This window comes from Schistocerca americana, chromosome 3, assembly GCF_021461395.2.
Source record: "Schistocerca americana isolate TAMUIC-IGC-003095 chromosome 3, iqSchAmer2.1, whole genome shotgun sequence".
Taxonomy (NCBI): Eukaryota; Metazoa; Arthropoda; class Insecta; order Orthoptera; family Acrididae; genus Schistocerca; species Schistocerca americana.
In genome coordinates this window covers 427,029,031-427,044,131 of record NC_060121.1, presented here as the reverse complement: position 1 = coordinate 427,044,131, position 15,101 = coordinate 427,029,031, and positions in this window count along the sequence as shown.

Sequence of the window (15,101 nt, the reverse complement as noted above, 5' to 3'; positions counted from 1 at the left end):
CAGGGAACACCTAATTTTTACTTTTTGCAAGACTTGGTTCGTTTGCAAGTATTTCATGCAAAATTTACAAGTACCAACATTAATCGAATACTGCAAACAGTTTTTAAAATGAATACTGCAACTAAACTGGAAACAGAAATATTAAAAATCTGTGCTTCTGAATATGTAGAGTTTCAGGATGAAGTTAGACACAACTTGATTAACGAAATATTAAATTTGAACATATAATAGAAGAACTTGGAAGTTTTAGAAAGTTACAAATACGAATGAACATTATCTTCATTTGCATCGCGGTAATATTTTCAACAATGTCTTCATACGCCAGGATAATTGCTCTGACGGTACCTGAACACTGGTGCCATGTCCCAGGAAGGGAAGGTACAAATATTGTTCACCGACGTATTCACTTTGTATGGTATGTGGAAGAATGTTACAATACCAAGGCAAGTAAATAATCTGTTATATTCAGCTAAACGTTTGTATCTAGTATATAGCAAAACGATGGTTGACTAGTTTAATATTTTACAATAATTTATAATGTTTTGGAATAAATAAATTATTCAGAGACTGAATTACACATTAAAGTAGCAGAGTGGCAGGCAAAGGTCTGTTGAGTGGGATGAGAAACGAAGGGTCCCGAATTTACAAACACGCAAGCGTCACTGAACACTCTAAATAGAATAATGAGCTTCTTTCTCTGCAAAATTTGTGACAACACTGCAATGTTTCATTCAGTTTTGTTTGAAATAACATACAAATTGAATATGTCGGTGAACAATATTTAATCCATGCGGTGGTTTCAGCTATATAGCAAACGAATTGGACTGGGGAAGGAAAGACCGAACGCAGACTACTTTAAATCTTTAGGTGACGTCCTGAAAAATTCATTCTATTAGGCAGAGGCACAAATATCATGTACGCACATGAACAATTTGTAGGTTTCAGTCTGAGCCAATCTGTAAACATCGGTAGTCAATAAAACCATGAAGCACTCTGTTCTTCTACTACGTCTTCACCTGTAAATGTTAGTTTACGACTTATACTAAAGATTGTTCAGGAGGAACGTGAATAGAGCATTTCGCTCACGTCTCCCTACTCCTTTGCGAGTCATCAGTGGCTTGACTTGTACGTTGGTCATTACATCACCTTCTGGAAGAATACGTCTTGTTTACTAGTGAGAGAACAGTCAAGGCTTTTTGGCTGAGGATTAAGATGTGTGCGTATGTGTGTGTGTGTGTGTGCCAACTCTTGGTCGCTACAGCATGCTGCTTTTAACATTTAGTTGGTGAGATATATAGTTCGTTTGACGTTCCGTGGAACATTTGTGCGATTAATCGTAATGATGTGGAACGAACCATATTATATTCGTATTACCAATTCACGTGGTATGATATTCATGACGTAACCACTTACTTGTGTCTGTTTTATACATATGGGAATTAGTAAGCCATACACACCAACATTTTCATACAGCATCTGTGGCATAGAACGCATTTTCAAGGAGAAACCTTTTTAGTTTGTTTTCATACTCAGCTCTTTTGAACGTAACTTACTGTGTATAGTTTGGTAAGTGACAAAAAGCCTGGTGCCAGCATTCATCACCAATTTTTTGAGCTAAAGATTAATGCGGAATAACGAATATCATTTCTCTTCTGATTTTTCGTGATGCCCATCATTGTTCCTTCTGAGTAGTAGTGGGTTATTGACAACAAACTTCATGAAGGAATAGATGCACAGCGAATCAGTAGTAGAAGAGAACTATGTATTATTCCCACAGCACACATCTGAGCAATAAAAATTTTCTTTCATGAAGATGGGTTTCCCCAGAGTATTATTCCATAGGACATTATTCAATGAAAATACGCAGATCATATTACTTACTGATTTCTCTCTCCCCAAGATTTACGATGGTTCAAAGTGAAAAATCAGTTGAAGTGAGATGTCATAGAAGTTCAAGACCGTGTTTCTTCCCGTTTAAATTCTCATCAAATTGCAAACCTAAAAATTTTGGAGTTTCGGCGCTAGTTACATTGTCCTCACTAGGTGTTACCTTTATCAGTGGTGAAATACGTCCGGATGTTGTGCTAGAAATAATGATATGAGTGTATCACAGAATAGATTAAATTTCATATCAACATTTGCTTCACTATAAATTTTATCACATGTCTCCTCTCATGAACTATTTTCAAACACGCCGATCCTTTTGTCATTAATTATTATGGCTGACTTTCACTTAGCGGACAACCGAACCGTAATGTACTCTCTTATTCATCCTAACTGTAAATCATGAGCAGACAATGCATTTGTTACTGAGTAAACAGTTATTTTCTTGCTTTGAACTCAATCAAAGGAAACATTATTAGTCACGTTTCGACTGTCTTTATACACCCGTGTTGCAAAAATTACTGAGATTTACTGGTAGGATACAAATAAGGTTCCCACATAATTTTTTCTGTCAGAACCTTTTCGAAAATCTGATATTACCACCGAGTATTAACTACTCGTTTTCTGACATATCACACGGTAAAAAAACCTTATATCACATTAATAGTTCCGTGTTTCACAGTACTAATTTACATACAATTAAAATTAAAAGTAAACGATTTCTCAGAGATAATTCACAAGGAAACATTTCTACTGGCTGACCTTTACAATATCCACTTGTTTCAACATTTTCGCATTCGTAGTGTGTGTTTATATATCTAACAAGTTCTTCTTTTACCATTTTCATTCTACATGAGTAATATTTCTGAATCTTTCATATGATCCACTTTGGATTTCTCGATGCATTCTCGTACCGTTTAGGATATCTTCAGTTAGTGGCCCATACTTCAACTTTCTTGTACCTCTTTCTTAAAATAATTTTCTGAAATTAAAAACTTTGGAACTTGTTCCCTCATTATTGGATATCGATAATGTTGCAGACTAATAGTAAACTCACTATCAGGTGCTACCATAGCAATTACAATGAAGCACTGTCTCAAAACTGGGTCATTCTACTGTCTAAGGGTGTAACTGTCTACACGCTCGATTGTTGTCCAGCTGGAATGAACACCTAGTTAGCACCTAGTCACTATCCTATATGAATATGTACAGAAGCCAACTGGTCATCGTTTTTTGCGGTGTATTTGGGATGCGTAAGTTCAGTGACTACATAGCTATTGTTGTGAATGAATACAAATTTACTGGATCCCGGTGACGTCTTTCCTTGTTTCATAACACAGTGTACAACAAAGCATTACCTTCACTAGTAATACGAGCTGTGCAAACAAGTCGCAGTCGCGATAACGTCCCGCGGCGCTTTCGCGACGGTCTCGTTAATCTCTTCCGTCGCGGAACTCGTCCGAATTTGCCAATACGTTTACAGATAGAGGTTAAACACTGCGGCACCTTAGACCAAAAAAAAAAGCGTGAAAACAAAGCATTTAGTTATTTCTAAACGGCTGAGCCTGAGCACAGACTCACAGCTAATTTCGTTAACTTCTTATTTCGGGTTTGAAAAGGAACTGGGTTTGGGCAGCTTGAGCACAAAAGTCTGGGAATGTAGGGGCAAGCAAGTAGAAGAAATTGTTATATTTAACAAAGACAATCCATAGAATATAAGTAAATATTCCAGAATTCGAATCAAGAGCAACAGCCAACATGAATAACTTTGTCATAGATATCCTCCATGTAGTGAAATGATTTAAATCATTTAATAAAGACAAGACCTCCGGTCCATATTGGATGCCAGTTACGTTCTTTCAGATTATACTGATACAATAGCCACATACTTAGCAATCATACGCAGTACAACCGCTCGTCCGTTGAAAGATCCGCGCCTAAGAACTGGAAAGTTGCACAGGTCACACAAATACTCAGGAAAGGAAATAGGAGGAATGGGCTGTATTACTGACCCATATAACTAACATCAATTTTGCGATGGTAACGGTTGGAATATTATTGTTTACCCCGAAGAAAATGATTTATTGACAAATAGCCTACACGGATTTAGAAAATACGTATTTGTCAAACAAAACTATCTCATTATTCTCACGAAGTAATGATTGCTATCGACGTGAGATGTCAAATTGATTACATATTTTTAGGTTTCCAGAAAGTTTTTGAAGCGGTTTCTCACAAGCGTTTTCTAATCAGGTAGCGAGTCAGCAGAGTATCATTTCAGTTGTGCGACAGAATTCGTGATCTCCTGTCAGATGGTTGCTTTCGCTGTTACAATAGCTCCATACTTAGCAACCAAATACAAGAGCTCGTTTGTCGAAAGACCCGTACCCAAGGACTGGAAAGTTACACACGTCACAACAGCATTCAAGAAAGGAAATAGGAGGAATCCGTTGTATTACAGACCCAAATCACTAACTTCGATCTGCAACGTTAACTGACGGAAAGTCGTCGAATAAAACAGAATTAATGTCACACGTTCCTCAATAGTGTTATAGGCTCTCCTCTGTTCCTAGTCTATATGAACGATTAAGGAGACAAACCAAGCAGCATTCTTACATATTTTGTGAATGATGATGATATTTATCGTCTTGTAAAGTCATCAGACGATCAATTGCAAAATGATTTTGACGAAATATCTGCAAGTGCGAAAATTTGTCAGTCGACTTCAAAGAACGAAAAGTTTGAAATCCAGATGAGAACTAAATCAAATCCGCTAAATTTTGGTTACTCGATATATATCACCAAATCTTAAGACCTTGAATTCAGCTAAATACTTACGGATTACAAATACGAATGGCTTAAACTGGACTGCATTTACAATGCTGTGGTGGAAGAGAACCAAAAACTGCGGTTTATTGGCACAACACTTAGAAAACGCAGCTGGTCTACTAAAGAGAGTGCCTACACTACGTTTGTCCGTCCTCTTGCGCAGTATTGCTGGGCTGTGTGGTATCCGCATCAGATAGAACTGACGGAGAACATCGAAAAAACTCACAGAAGAGTAGCTCGTTTTGTACTATCGCATAATTGGGAAGAGAGCGCAACGGATATGATACGTGGCTTGGGATGGCGATCATTAAAACAGAGTCGTTTTTCGTTGCGACAGGATCTTCTAATGAAACCTCATTCAGCAACTTTCTCGTCCGCATGCGAAATTTTTCTTTTGGCGGCCACCTACATAGGGTAAATAGATCATCATAATAAAATAAGGAAAGTCAGAGCCCACGCGGTAAGATTTAAGTGTTTGTTTAATCCGTGCGCTGTTAAAGAGAGAAACAATAGAGTAATATTTTGAAGGTGATTCGATGAACCCTCTGCGAGGGACTTAATTGTAAACTGCAGAGTAATCAGATGTAGATGTAGAGCTGTAACACTTCAAGATCTTCCCGTCAACAGCTGAACAGTATCGTTCACGTTCTTGGGTGAGAAACCACTGTACACATGGTGAAAAATGGTTCAAATGGGTCTGAGCACTATGGGACTTAACGTCTAAGGTCATCAGTCCCCTAGAACCTAGAACTACTTAAGCCTAACTAACCTAAGGACATCACACACATCCATGCTCGAGGCAGGATTCGAACCTGCGACGGTAGCGGTCGCGCGGTTCCAGACTGTAGCGCCTAGAACCGCTCGGCAACTCCGGCCGGCACACATGGTGATTCAGCTGCTTCTACCGCTGTCCTTTTTCTAAAATCTGCAGTGCAGTATCCGGTCTTCAGAAACCATTGGCGAGATTTTCATACTTTATCGCACACTAAGAGCAGACTATTAATCCTAGAGAAAATATGAGAACTACCTTTCTTTGTAGGAAATTTCATGTACATTACTGGCCATTAAAATTGCTACAAGAAGAAATTCAGATGATAAACGGATATTTATTGGAGAAATATATTATACAAGAACTGACATGTGATTACATTTTCACGCAATTTGGGTGCATAGATCCTGAGAAATCAGGACCCAGGACAACCACCTCTGGCCGTAATAACGGCCTTGATACGCCTGGGCATTGAATCAAACAGAGCTTGGATGGAGTGTACATGCAACTTCGACACGATACCACAGTTCATCAAGAGTAGCGACTGGCGTATTGAGACGAGCCAGTTGCTCGGTCACCACTGATCAGACGTTTTAAGTTGGTGAGAGATCTGGAGAATGTGCTGGCCAGGGCAGCAGTCGAACATTTTCTGTATCCAGAAAGGCCCATACAGGACCTGCAACATGTGGTCGTGCATTATGCTGCTGAAATGTAGGGATTCGCAGGGATCGAATGAAGGGTAGAGCCACGGGTCGTAACACATCTGAAATGTAACGTCCACTGTTTAAAGTGCCGTCAATGCGAACAAGAGGTAACCGAGACGTGTAACCAATGGCACCCTATACCATCACGCCGGGTGATATGCCAGTATGACGATGACGAATACATGTTTCCAATGTGCGTTCACCGCGATGTCACCAATCACGGATGCGACCATCATGATGCTGTAAATAGAACCTGGATTCATCCGAAAAAATGACGTTTTGCCATTCGTGCACCCAGGTTCGTCATTGAGTACACCATCGCAGGCGCTCCCGTCTGTGACGCAGTGTCAGGGGTAACCGCAGCCATGGTCTCCGAGTTGATAGTTCATGCTGCTGCAAACGTCGTCGAACTGTTCGTGCAGATGGTTGTTGTCTTGCAAACGTTCCCATCTGTTGACTCAGGGTTCGAGACGTGGCTGAACGACCCGTTACAGCTATGCGGATAAGATGCCTATCATCTCGACTGCTAGTGATACGAGGCCGTTAGGATCTAGTACGGCGTTCCGTATTACCCTCCTGAACCCACCGATTCCATAATCTGCTAACAGTCATCGGATCTCGACCAACGCGAGCAGCAATGTCGCGATACGATAAACCGCAATCGCGTTAGGCTACAATCCGACGTTTATCAAAGTCGGAAACGTGATGGTACGCATTTCTCTTCCTTACACGAAGCATCAGAACTACGTTTCACCAGACAACGCCGGTCAACTATTGTTTGTGTATGAGTAATCGGTTAGAAACTTTCCTCATGTCAGCACGTTGTAGGTGTGAATGTTCTAAAAAGCTAATCATTTGCATATCACAGCATCTTCTTCCTGTCGGTTTAAGTTCGCGTCTGTAACACGTCATCTTCGCGGTGTAGCAATTTTAAGGGCCAGTAGTGTAGTTAAATTCTGCTCTGCGCTACATTTCGCTGGAGGCGAGGTTATTCAAGAAAAACGTACAAAAGCCACCTCCATCTCCACACTCCTCACCAGTCAGGACTTATAATATGTTGTTGGTGGCACTCACTCTTACAACTGTACAAAAATTACCGACTACTCTAACTATTCTCGATATTCGACCTTTCTTGGTCTTTACTAATTAGATCATTACGCCACCAGCATAGTCGGCTACTCCGTTAACATTATTAGTTTAAACGTTCCCGTGAGGTAATGAAAGCAAAACTGATTTTTGTAAACTTTACGCGAAATCTAATCACGTTGACAGTTCGATCCTATCTTAACCGGTTCAGGCACAGTAGTTCCGTACTCAGATGCTCTGACGAATACATTGATGTAATTCCTTATTTCATACCGTTAAAATTCACAGAGTAGTTCGGTAAAGTTTACGCCTGGGTCACTTTTACATTTTCTAAGTATTCGACTAATACGGTAGAGTAGTAAGGCTCGTCAGTTAAGAAGTACTTCGAAGAAAGGCGAAAGTAATGAGAAGCAGCAGAAATGAGAACACCAAGAAACTTACCATCGAGATTGGTGATCACGAAGCAGATGAAGTGAAGGAACTCTGCTATCTAGGCAGCAAAATAACCCATAACGGACGAAACAAGGAGGACATCAAAAGCACACTAACACTACCTAAAAGGGCGTTCCTGGACAAGAATAGTCTACTAGTATCAAACGTAAACCTTAATTTGAGGAAGAAATTTATAGGAATCTACGTTTAGGACACAGCAGTGAATGGTAGTGAAACAGACCAAGAGGAAAACCGGAACAGAAGAGAATGGAAGCATTTGAGGTGTGGTGCTACAGAAGAATATCGAAAATCTGATGCACTGGTAAGGTAAGGAATGAGGAGGTTCTCTGGAGAATCGGTGAGGTGAGCGATGTATGGTAAATACTGACAAGAAGAAGGGGCATTTGTTAAGACATTAAGGAACAAGCTCCATCGTACCAGATGGAGATGTACAGGGAAAAAACTGCAGAGGAAGACAGAGATGGACTAGATCCAGCAAATAAGGACGTAGGTTGCAAACGGTACTCTGCAATGAAGAGATTGGCACAAGGATAGGAATTCGTAACGGGCCGCGTCAAACCAGTCAAAAGAGCTGATAACTAAAAAAAAAAAAGTACAAATAAAAATAAAAAAAGTGGTAGGAGGGAGTGCCACGAACAACATTCTAGAAAACCTGACCGGTGGGGATGAGCGTGGGAGTGGTGGGGGTCTGGATCTGGGCGTTTGTACGTCACTTGAGTACATCTTTCTTGAACAATCGAAAACTAAGATCTCCAGCGAAAACGTATCCAGTGCAAAACTTAACTACGTTAAATTTACTGCATAAAAGTTCCTGCTCATTTTTTCTGTTGGACAAATAGTTTGCACATAGTGAGGAAGAGAATATGAAAATCTCGCGCGTGGATTTTGATGGTCAGATAAACATTGTTGGTTGCATAAAACATCAGCGGTGGGAGCAGCCGCATCATCGTGGATATCAAGCAGGGTAATTTAGTGAAGCCAAGCAAAGGACTATAAGAACCATCGAGGGGTAATGTGGGTTTCTCGTACATCATTTTGCAATCGCTTTTACACAAGAGGTCAAGTTGAAATCATTAACCAACTATCAGTCAAAATTCACAGAGTTACGTTAACAACGTCAACATGTTTTCTGTGTTGCGCAGTCCATTCCACAGCTGTTATGAAAAATACCCACGGCACTGTTTTAAGGTTACAGCTTCTGGGAATGTACGAAGTAACCGGCTTGGTACCCCGCCATGAGGGAAATCTAAGCATGGATTAATATGACGAGTTTGCCAATGTGGGTTGTAAGGAGCAGAGTGCAGCAATATGAAGCTCCCCTTGTAATAGTTACGTTAAGATTGAATCGAAGAAAAATGTATCATTAGAAGAAGATACATCATTAGAAGGAGATACACGGAAGAGCCAAAATACTGTGACCATTGCCAATGGTGTGGAGAAATGCCAGCTGCTGGCATTGTTATGGGCGATTGACACGTTTAGCTCTTTTATTGGATATAGTAAACGAAACATCTGTTGTATTCTGAAACCGGTAATAAAGTGTAAGAAATCTGTGTAATCAAGGTTGACTTGTGAAAATAAAAATAAAGTTTTGGGAAGGATTGATTAAGAAAATCGTGGACTTCTAGAGCCCCATAAGTGGAAGCGCCATCTTGCTGAAAGCTAATAGTGTCTTGCAAATTCAGCAACACATGTAGGTAAAAATACCCCTTAAATTGCTTTCAAGGAAGAAAAATGGGCCAGTCACTCGATCCTACATTAACCGTCCCGAATGTGTTCTTCTAAGGCAGAGGATTTCCTGATACCCAGATCCGGACGTTATTGCAGTTAACTGAGCCACAAACATGAAATGTGGCCTCATCGGAAAAAATACACACTTTTCAAGAAATCGTTGTCCTCATCCAAAAGGTACAGCATTGGGCGATCAGCTGGTTGTAGTGCCTCAACAGTTTAGACTTTGAACGCATACAATTTAAGACGTTTGCGAACCACTCTATGCACTGTTGAAGTTCCGGCTAAGCCTGTCTAATCGATTTCTGCGGCGACCTCGTGAATGCGGTTTGAACTGCCTGCACGGTGTCCTCCGAAACAGATGGCCTGCCGCTGCTGTCTGTTTCTTAAGCGACCTCGCTGCTAAAAATGTTTCCATCCATGTTCTCATTAATTTGACTTTCGCTGCACAATAATCGGTGACCTAGTTTGTGTTATCTCTCTCATGGGGAAAGCCATTTTTACGATATTGCTCACACGGCTCTCCTGGTAGCGAATGTGTTGAATGAGACACAGCCGTACAGGAACTTCGTTGTTCCCTAGTAGACCTGTAACAAAAACCAAACGTTACCGAGACGAATATAATTAATATTTAATGTTTAAATCATGGTAAACATTTACGGACACCCTGTATACCCAAGGATGAAAGGCAGACAGGAAATGATTGCTTCGGCGATCCGGACAGTGAAAGGGCTAACCCAGTGACCTCCAGGGCTTTGACAAAGGGCCAATGACGACACGGCAGCTGGAAACCAGCCTCACGAAAATGGCGAAGCTGATAGGCTGTTCGCATGCAGCTACAGTGAGCATCTATGGAAAGTAGTTGATGAACTGTGAAATCACGAATAGGCGAAAAGATTGTGGACGTCCCCACATCATCACAGAACGCGGAAGTCGGGGGCGTCCTTCTGTGTAGGAGGCCAGGCGGTGATTTGTGGTAAATATAATGACGGGATACAACGCCGGTACAGGCACAAGTGTTTCAGGGCACACATTTCAGCGCACACTGTAGTACTATCATGTGCAAAAGTATCCGAACGACCTGAATTGCGATCCGCCTGATTTGCATGCAACCAACATAACGTAGCTGTCTAGCGGGTCCTCTAATCGCTTTGCAGTACAGTCGTTCGACTATACAAAATGGATACCACGAAAGACCGCTAGACAACACTGTTCTTAAGGCAATCAGTGCGATGTAACATCACACCATGATACTGCAACAACTAGAAAAACGTGTAATTAGAGATGAGTTAGTCCTTAACGCTTGTACATGTTATAATCATTTTCAAAAGCGTTACCATCTCATTCCAATCTGAAACAACTAACTATGGAACATAAACTATGTATCAATCCTTAAACAAAGTAAATGTTTGCATGAACAAGATATTCTGAGACAATGTCTGGACTAATAAAGGCCTATGACAGTTCCAAGTATTTTTCCTCTGTATAAGATTTTTCCGCGCCTGTTAAATGTCTCAGCGACGATTGGTTTTTGCATAAACTGGTTGTTAAAGGAACTAGTTAAAGAAAACGCGATAAACAGCGGTGAACGCTCTATAGAAATCACAATATTAATGTCGTACAATCAGTAACGTCACTGTGCTAATTATTCATTAAAATTATTTACTCACATGTTTGAACTATAAATGACATGACGAAATTTTTTATTCTGGATCTGGACAGAAACCCAGCAGACGTAGCCACTACTAACTAAAATACACTTCCGCACCTGCCCGGGTCTTGATCAAGCAACGATCATCATGAAGAGACGTGAAATATAAAGGCTTTCACCTGTATTAGTTGACACATCTGAACTTGAAACGAAATGACGAAATTATTTCTACTACATCAAAACCATTATTGCCCTGTTAACTGACCACGAAAGACATTTAATATACTCTCCTTCAAAAGTAACCAAGTATGCATGTGCTGAAAATTGGAATGCTATGATTTAAAATGTTGTGACGGGATTTTCTACCCAGCACGTTATCGGATTGTTAACTAAGTAAAATCAGATGTTAGAAATCGAATTTATTTACCAGAAGCGAGCTGTATCAAGATGAGATGAGGGTGCAATTTGTTTAGCTTGCCCGGGAATCGAAACCGGCGCTTACTGTCGCTGTTTCCCATCCATAAATAGACGTTAAGTATCAACTGCTTGCTCACCAGTACTGAGATGCTCGTATGTTTCACTAGAAATAACGGTACCTATCGTCATTGTTGACTATTCATGAACAGACATTAAATATGCAAATTATTTTTCGGTGGTAGGTCAGTGTGCACATGCTAGGGCGTAAAATGAAATTATGAATATGTTTGTGCTGGACCAGGATTGCAACCCAGATACGTTCCATTCCTAGAGATCCGAATTCGAATTCAAGTCGAGGACCAAAATTGCAATGTCTCAAGTTCAGATTAAATACGAACACTGTTAACGAATTAACCATTCCTAAATTAAATTAAATAAACTTTTTAGTGCCAGTTTACTGGCGACAGGGTTTGGCCTTCGGCGGCTGCCGCCTTTGTTATGCGCTGAAGTCATGGAATGTGCGGCTGGTTCCGGAGGAGGTTCGAATCCTCCCTCGGGCATGGGTGTGTGTGTTTGTCCTTAGGATAATTTAGGTTAAGTAGTGTGTAAGATTAGGGACTGATGACCTTAGCAGTTAAGTCCCATACGATTTCACACGCATTTGAACATTTGCCTTTGTTATGGTGCCATTTACAAAGGTTCTGTCACTGTTGGTAGTGAAAGGATATTGTGTTTAATACGGATTCTCAACCACTGTGTGACCTAACATTCTGGAGAATTAGATCTTTTCGTGAATGTTAAAAATGGACGCCATGGATGAGAATCGAATCTATAGCCCGCAATTACCAAACTACGATCAACCACGCAGACCACTGCAACTTACAGTTGGAAACGTCCTGATTGTAATGTTGTGTCCGACGATGCGCCTAGAAGTTGAGAAAAAACCCGGCTCTCTCGACTAACTGGTTAATTACCTGCTAGTTTCTAATGCGGGTGTTATTCTAATTTCATGACTGCGTGATATAAGGACCAGTCTAGTCTTCATAGCTACGATTTGATGCCAATATGAAATTTTTTCTATGACAGCTAATGTTTTAGTTCGAGAAATACAAACGCAGCGTGTGAGGTTACCAGATAATTCGAAGATTACTGTCATGATAGCTATTGTTATCTTCATTATACTGCTGCTACACATGTGACTGAAGGAAAGGTATAAGCTCTTGGGTCATTTTTAGAACCATCTGCCCAAATATAGTAATTATGTAGTTCCTTCCATGTATAGGGAATACTTTTCGATTTAATGTTGGAAATCTCCAATTCTTCGTTAATCACATTAAAATTAAATTGATTCCGAAACCTTTATTTGAGAGCAGAAATCGTGTTGCTTTTCTTTATTCATTTGCGCTTAGCAACGGTGCTTGTAAAATGCGAAATCTGGAGGTGAAACACTATTCAAAATGCAGGGATGTTAATGTCTACCGTTAAATGTCAAGTGTATGCTCTACAGATGACTTGGTTAGACTGTTGTGAATCATATAGGAGTTACACTGCTGCTGATTAATATCTCCCTCATTTTGGTGCGTCGTGTTTAATAAACTACCGAAAAGATCATATTCAGTATGGAACATAGTAAAAAAAATTGATTATCACTTATCATGATAACGGTACAAAAAGTCTGCCTTCTTAAGGCAAAGTACCCCAGATCATTACGAATTAGCAAGACGAAGTTAAAAAATCATTCAGTGCCACACTTACGTCGATATTATTGAGAGAAGCAGAAGAAAAGGGATTAACATGTGTTCAATTCGGTAAATGTTGTGTCTATATATCCACTGACTAGAGAATAGAGGTAGCGATATAATGGCGGAGAGGTTTTCATTCGATGTCTTTACTAATTGTTGATCTGCCTTCGAGATTCTATTTTACGGAGGAGGAAAAAGTATTGTCGCCACCAGTATTTGAACCGACAGCAGGCGTAGTTTGAAATTTCATGTCCAAAGACTTTACCCCTACGACACCACGTGGTTGTCCCTGACTGCCGCTTCCCAGCTTCCAAATTTGAATAATACTCATAAGTATTCTACCTTTATAGAAGATGAAACAATTTACCAAACAATACTATTGTCTGCAGAGCTGGCTCCCTGGACGTTGTTTGTATTTCTCGCACGCCGCGGTCACGTATTCAGTTTCTTGATAATGGAGAGTCACGGAGCCAGAAGCCTATAGCTGCCCTCGCTATAGTTCCTAAAAATTTAATTCGCTTCTCGATCTTTTCCTCTATAAGCTTTGGTATCCTTTGCCAGCACATTTACGTTATTAAAATCAGTGTCAAAGTCACAGTCCTCGTGATGTTCCGCTACTGCAGATTTGACACTTTTTCAGCCGTGTATGGCTTTCGTGTTCCTTAACACTTTCTTTAACACTCCTTTCCGTTTCGCCTGTATACAACTTGCAGCAGCCGCACGTCATTTTGCAGTCGCCCGCAACTTTGAGGTAATCTGGAGCATCCGTTCAATGACTGGGAAAAGTCTTCTGTTCTGTTTTTACTGAAGAAAGAGATCTATATACCATTTTTCCGTGCAATTCTGCTTATGCACTCACTGACCCGCAAAACAAACTCTCAACAGAGTAAGAAAGCGCTTCGTGATCTGTCCTATTAGAATGATACACCGCCTAAAAAATTTAGTGCATCCTTATAGAGGTTTTCAATTCATTCAAGAGTCACTGTATTGACAGCGCATTAACAGTACATGATATGACTGCATTTCCAGATAAATAGCACACACGGCTCTGAGGTATCGGATATGCTGTAACACCCTTGTTAGTACGACTTGAAACCTACACGGTTAGCGATGCAAGGGCTGACTCTAGGCCACGCCTGCTCAACCTGTACACGCAGTTCTGTACAAGTTGTTAACTGAAGAATCGCACGAGTCACTTCTCGTCCCATCACATCCCACACGTGCTCGATTGAAGATAACTCCGGAGATCGTACTGGCCACGTTCTAACAACCCTACCACAACAAAGGTCAAAATTTAATAATGATTGTGGTGTTGCTCACGCTGCTAAATACTGCATTTTCGGGCAACAACAAAGTTATTATGTGACATGTGTCATTAGAGCACAGTTAATAAAGTCATTTCATGTAATAATAAATAAACTAGGCACTCATCTTTTCGTGTTTCCCACGCTGGTCTCGTTGTAAAATCATGGCTCAATCGTCGAATATCTAGGTGGTGATGATTCCAAGCTCGGATGCAAAGAGGCCTAGGTTTTATTCTGCTATATTCAAAAGTTTTATAGATGTATTTCACAAACCATTCTTGAAGATTACACTTTTGCAGGACAATGATGATGTAGAAAAGTAATCAGCACTCCGAATTTAAGTTACACTTCCTTTTTTTTGCTTTTGTTGCAATATCACGTAACACACAAAACATCACTTCACAATACAAAACATACTTGAAAATATCTTCCTCACTTTTAAAGTTCACATTTTATAAGATGATTACAATATACGTCTTTCCAACATGACGTCCAAGACTTGACTTTCTCAAGGTCCGACTCTCTAACTAA